The sequence below is a fragment of the Geotrypetes seraphini genome, chromosome 10 (assembly GCF_902459505.1).
Source record: "Geotrypetes seraphini chromosome 10, aGeoSer1.1, whole genome shotgun sequence".
In the NCBI taxonomy this organism is placed as follows: Eukaryota; Metazoa; Chordata; class Amphibia; order Gymnophiona; family Dermophiidae; genus Geotrypetes; species Geotrypetes seraphini.
The window spans coordinates 120,839,589-120,845,606 of NC_047093.1; positions in this window are offsets into that span (position 1 = coordinate 120,839,589).

The window sequence follows — 6,018 nt, forward strand, 5'->3', positions numbered from 1 at the left end:
GTCTTATGATCTAAGTTAGTACCCCAGGCACTAAAGGGTTATATGACGTGCCCAGGATCACAAGACATGGCAGTGGGATTAGCTTGCTGCATTCCCCATTCTTACCAGCAGAGGGCAGAATCGGCTAATTGCAGATTTTGTAGATGACAGAACAGCTGTCTACTGAGGCATTGGAAGGATGAGATGAGACAGGACCTGAGTTTGGTTAGAAATTAGCAAGATAAATGCACATTTACAAATATTACATATCTTGAGGTCCGGTGTCAATGTACATTGGCCAGGAAATACAAGTGGAAATAGCAGGGAGCACTGAAGGGCAGAGGAATGAGGTGCAATGGTAGAGCTGGGTATGTGAGTCTCGAAATTGTGGAATAGCAGGGTGAGCTGCAAAGCAGGAACGAGGTGAATTGATGGCATGTAGGTCACACACATATCTCTTCCCTTAACCCCTCACCCTCCATTCTTATGTTCCTACTAGAGAATGACACGGTGACTGTTACCCACAGGTAGCCGTGGGTAACCCGCAGAAATGGGGCGTAAAAAAGATTTGTAGCCATGGTTACGGGGACAAGGCCATTCACGCCCCAATAAATGGCTATGTCCCCACAGTAAAGTATCTGCAACATTTGCCTCCCTTCCCACCCCTCCCGGTCAACAGCCTTCCTCACGATTGCGCAGCCCTGCAGTCCCCTCCCTCCCAATCACCGTGGTCCGGGCATCTCTTCCCCTCATTGAACCATCTCCCTCCCTTCTCACCTTCGCTTTTCAGAGTTTTCTCTCTCCAAGCGGCTCGGACACCACATCCTTCTCACAAGTCACATGTGACTGCCCCAAAACTACTATTCTGATGCGAGCCGTCCAGGAGGAAACAAGCTTCGAGGAAGCTGTGCGTGACTTGTGAGAAGACTGATGTCTGGGCCACTCAGAGAGAAAACCTCGATTCAGAAAAGCGCCCGTGAAGATGACAGGAAAAGAGGGAGATGACCCGACGAGGGGAAGAGGTCAAGTGGCACCGAAGGGAAGGGCAGGGAAGAACAGTTGCCGAAAGGAAATGGGGAGGAGAGGAGGGAGCAGACTCCACATTGAAGTGGGGAGGGAGAGGGGAGCAGACGCCCTATGGAAGTTGGGAGAGAGAGAGGGGATCAGATGCTGGAAGGACATGGAGAAGAGAGAGGGGAGAAGATGCCAAAAGGAAGTGGATAGAGAGGGAGGATCAGATGCTGGATGGAAGCAGAGAGGGGAACAGATGCTGAAGGGAAGTGGAGAGGGGGGGAAGGGGAGAGAGGAACAGTTACCAAAGGGAAATGGGGAGGAGAGAGAGTGGAGCAGATGCTGCATGGAAGTGGTGAGGAGAGAGAGGGTAACAGATGTTGAAGGGAAGTGGGGAGGAGAAAGAGAGAGGGGAGCACATACTAGATGGAAGGAGAAGATAAAGAAAAAAGGATACATGCTTGTTTGGAGGAAGAGGATAGAGTTAGTGAGATACTGGAAGGGGGTGAGGGAAAGAGGTGGCAAGCTGCAGGTAGACACAATGAAAGGGAAATTGAGGACTGGAAAGTAAGAAAGCAGACAAGAGGTAGAAAACAAAATTGAGAAGAGCAGAAAAGAAAAGGGAAAGGGAGAGACAGATACCAGATCTGAAGGGAGGAAAGAAGGAGAGAAATGCTAAAAACCATCTAGTGGAGGGAGTGAGAGATGGAAGGGAAGAAGACAGAGATGCCAGACTATGGGGAGAGCGGAGGGACGAAGATGGGTGTCAGACCAATGGAGGGGGGGGAGGAAGAGATGGAATGGAGGGGCAGACAGTTTCTGGTAGAGGCATAGAAACAGAGCAGATGCCATATGGAAGATGCAGAGAGAAGGCAGACAGTGGATGAAAGGAAGAGAATGACGAGGTGAGGAAAGCAGAAACCAGACAACAAAGGTAGAAAACATTTTTTATTTCTTTTCTTTTGTTTTGCTTTAGGATATTGTAGCTGTGTTGATAAACATTTATAAACAAAACCCCTGTCAGCTGAAGATCTCTTCCGCTAGTTCGGCAGCCAGAACTCTGATTTATAAAATGACAATTGTACAGAATATTGTTTCTTTTTATACTTTAATAAAATAAGCTCAGTATAAAACTATTTGATGGTTTGCAAAGATGGGGACTGAGCTCACGGGGATGGGCAGAAATTTTTCCCCTGTGTCATTCTCTAGATCCCACTATCCTCCTTGCACCTTGCAAATCTTGGGCTACAGCAGAGAGACATGGGAGGGTGTGAGGGCCAGCAGCAGGGTACATAGGTAGGTAGACAGATAGACCTATACAGTATTTGCCAACCAACTAGCCAAATTCTTCTAAGAGGTGGAGTATGCAGAGATTCCCCACCTTCCTGTGGAACTGATTGGCCACATTCCCTTCCAAGAGGAGGAGAAATAAAAGAGAATCCCCACTGATTGGCCACATTCCCTTCCAAGAGGAGGAGAAATAAAAGAGAATCCCCACTGATTGGCCACATTCCCTCCCAAGAGGAGGAGAAATAAAAGAGAATCCCCACTGATTGGCCACATTCCCTTCCAAGAGGAGGAGAAATAAAAGAGAATCCCCACTGATTGGCCACATTCCCTTCCAAGAGGAGGAGAAATAAAAGAGAATCCCCACTGATTGGCCACATTCCCTCCCAAGAGGAGGAGAAATAAAAGAGAATCCCCACTGATTGGCCACATTCCCTCCCAAGAGGAGGAGAAATAAAAGAGAATCCCCACTGATTGGCCACATTCCCTCCCAAGAGGAGGAGAAATAAAAGAGAATCCCCACTGATTGGCCACATTCCCTCCCAAGAGGAGGAGAAATAAAAGAGAATCCCCACTGATTGGCCACATTCCCTCCCAAGAGGAGGAGAAATAAAAGAGAATCCCCACTGATTGGCCACATTCCCTCCCAAGAGGAGGAGAAATAAAAGAGAATCCCCACTGATTGGCCACATTCCCTCCCAAGAGGAGGAGAAATAAAAGAGAATCCCCACTGATTGGCCACATTCCCTCCCAAGAGGAGGAGAAATAAAAGAGAATCCCCACTGATTGGCCACATTCCCTCCCAAGAGGAGGAGAAATAAAAGAGAATCCCCACTGATTGGCCACATTCCCTCCCAAGAGGAGGAGAAATAAAAGAGAATCCCCACTGATTGGCCACATTCCCTCCCAAGAGGAGGAGAAATAAAAGAGAATCCCCACCTCCTCAATAGCTTTAATTTGGAAGACTATGGCACCCACTAGCCACATTTCACCCCAAATAGGGAGATTGTTGCTCTCCTTCCAATTATGCTTTTAGTAAACATGAAGAAAAGTTAAGACTCTAAATTAGTGGTCAGTTCCCGAAAATCAAGGATGTCTGGTATCCTTATGAATGCACAGAAAAAATCCACCTATAGCTAGAAGGACCAACAGTATTGGTTTGTTGAGCATTATTAAGGCCCAGATTCACTAACCTTCCTCCCGATCTGAGCATGCAAATGAGTTAAATGGCGAGGCAGCAATTCACTAAACAATTTCAAGAGCACCGATCAAAAAAGAAGCGACTGCTGAGGACCAGCCACTCACGTCTCTGCCACCCTGCCTCTCTGGACTGACAGCATATATCAATTACATCCAGAAAAGCGGTAGGGAAGATATATTTATACTGATCCTGCTGGGTGCACAGGGTCTGAAATAGAAGCAAACCTCCTCTCTGCCATCCTGCCTCTCTCCGCAGGTTTAAAGCGGGGCTGCACTACGTCATGTTCTGAAACCGAACAGAACGAGCCGTAGTGCAGCCCCGCTTTAAACCCGTGGGTTAAAACCACAGGCTCGCAAGTCCACCCTGCTGTTTTGTCCAAATACATATGTCTGGATCCTGCGATTTGTGGGTTGTACATGAGGGGGAAACAACTTTAGTTTATGCAACCATACTCTGTTAGTCAAGCAAAAATTCTAAAAACCTTTTGTGCATAAGAACATAAGAAGTTGCCTCCGCTGGGTCAGACCCGAGGTCCATCGCCGCACCTGCGGCGGCCCATCACCTGTAATGTGATCCTTCTCTAATCCCTTTTATCCTTCTATCCATACTCTGTCTAAAACCTATCTCTACCTCTATCTGTATCCTTCAATTCCCCTATCGTTCAGGAATTTATCCAATCCTTCCTTGAACCCCCGTAGTGTACTTTGTCCTATCACAACCTCCGGAAGCGCATTCCAGGTGTCCACCACCCTCTGCGTAAAAAAGAACTTCCTAGCATTGGTTCTAAAATTGTCCCCTTTCAGCTTCTCTGAGTGCCCCCTTGTGCTTGTGGTTCCGAATAATCTGAAGAATCTGTCCCTTTCCACCCTCTCTATGCCCTTCATGATCTTGAAAGTCTCTATCATGCAGATCCAGAATAATTCAAGACAGGTTTCCATACAAGACAGCAGCATGTTTTGGGGGGTTTTCTTGGAGCAGCAGGGCCTTTGCTGTTAACCCCCCCCCCCCTTCTTTGTTTTGGTCTCGCTTGTGCGATCTGCGCATGTGTCAGGATCGCTCTTCAGTGATCCGTGTGGTCGGTGTGGGGCGTACCTCCAAGTACGTCAATTTACATGAAGACTCATGAATATTTCACCCGGCCACGGATCAGATCAGAAAGGTAAAGGGGGGGGTAGTGAAACTAGCCCTAAGTGCTTTTTTGAAGAAATTCACCCAACAGCAGAAGAGAACAAGCTTATATTAAAAGTGAGCAATGATACATCAAAATAGATCACATTGAAGAACATTTCTCGAACATAGAAATATGATGGCAGATAAAGACCAAAGGGCCATCTGCTCCATCCACTGTCTCCTCTCCCTAAGAGATCCCACATGCCTATCCCAATGCTTTCTTGAATTCAGACACAGTCTTTGTTTCCTTCACCTCTACCAGGAAACTATTCCACGCATTTGCCACCCTTTCTGTAAAAAAGTATTTCCTTAGATTACTCCTGAGCCTATCGCCTCTCAACTTCATCCCATGCCTTCTCCCTCGAGTTTTCTTTCTACTAAAAGAGATTGGCCTCATGCCTATTTATGGCATGTAAGTATTTAAACATCTCAAACATATCTCCCCTCGCCTGCCTTTCCTCCAAAGTATATGGGGCTCTAAGCCTGCCACATATGCTTTATGACAGGATAAAGTCTGGGATTAGCACAGAGGATCCTTAGGTGTGCGGGGTAAAGCCTGGGATTAGCACAGAGGATCCTTAGGTGTGAGGGGTAAAGCCTGGGATTAGCACAGAGGATCCTTAGGTGTGTGGGGTAAAGTCTATGAGTAGCACAGAGGATCCTTAAGTGTGAGGGGTAAAGCCTGGGATTAGCACAGAAGATCCTTAGATGTGAGGGGTAAAGGTTTTGATTAACACAGAGGATCCTTAGATGTGAGGGGTAAAGCCTGGGATTAGCACAGAGGATCCTTAGATGAGAGGTAAAGCCTGGGATTAGCACAGAGGATCCTTAAGTGTGAGGGGTAAAGCCTGGGATTAGCACAGAGGATCTTTAGGTGCGTGGGGTAAAGTCTATGAGTAGCACAGAGGATCCTTAAGTGTGAGGGGTAAAGCCTGGGATTAGCACAGAGGATCCTTAGGTGTGAGGGGGTAAAGTCTTTGATTAGCACAGAGGATCCTTAAGTGTGAGGGGTAAAGCCTGGGATTAGCACAGAGGATCCTTAGATGAGAGGTAAAGCCTGGGATTAGCACAGAGGATCTTTAGGTGCGTGGGGTAAAGTCTATGAGTAGCACAGAGGATCCTTAAGTGTGAGGGGTAAAGCCTGGGATTAGCACAGAGGATCCTTAGATGAGAGGTAAAGCCTGGGATTAGCACAGAGGATCCTTAGATGAGAGGTAAAGCCTGGGATTAGCACAGAGGATCTTTAGGTGCGTGGGGTAAAGTCTATGAGTAGCACAGAGGATCCTTAAGTGTGAGGGGTAAAGCCTGGGATTAGCACAGAGGATCCTTAGGTGTGAGGGGGTAAAGTCTTTGATTAGCACAGAGGATCC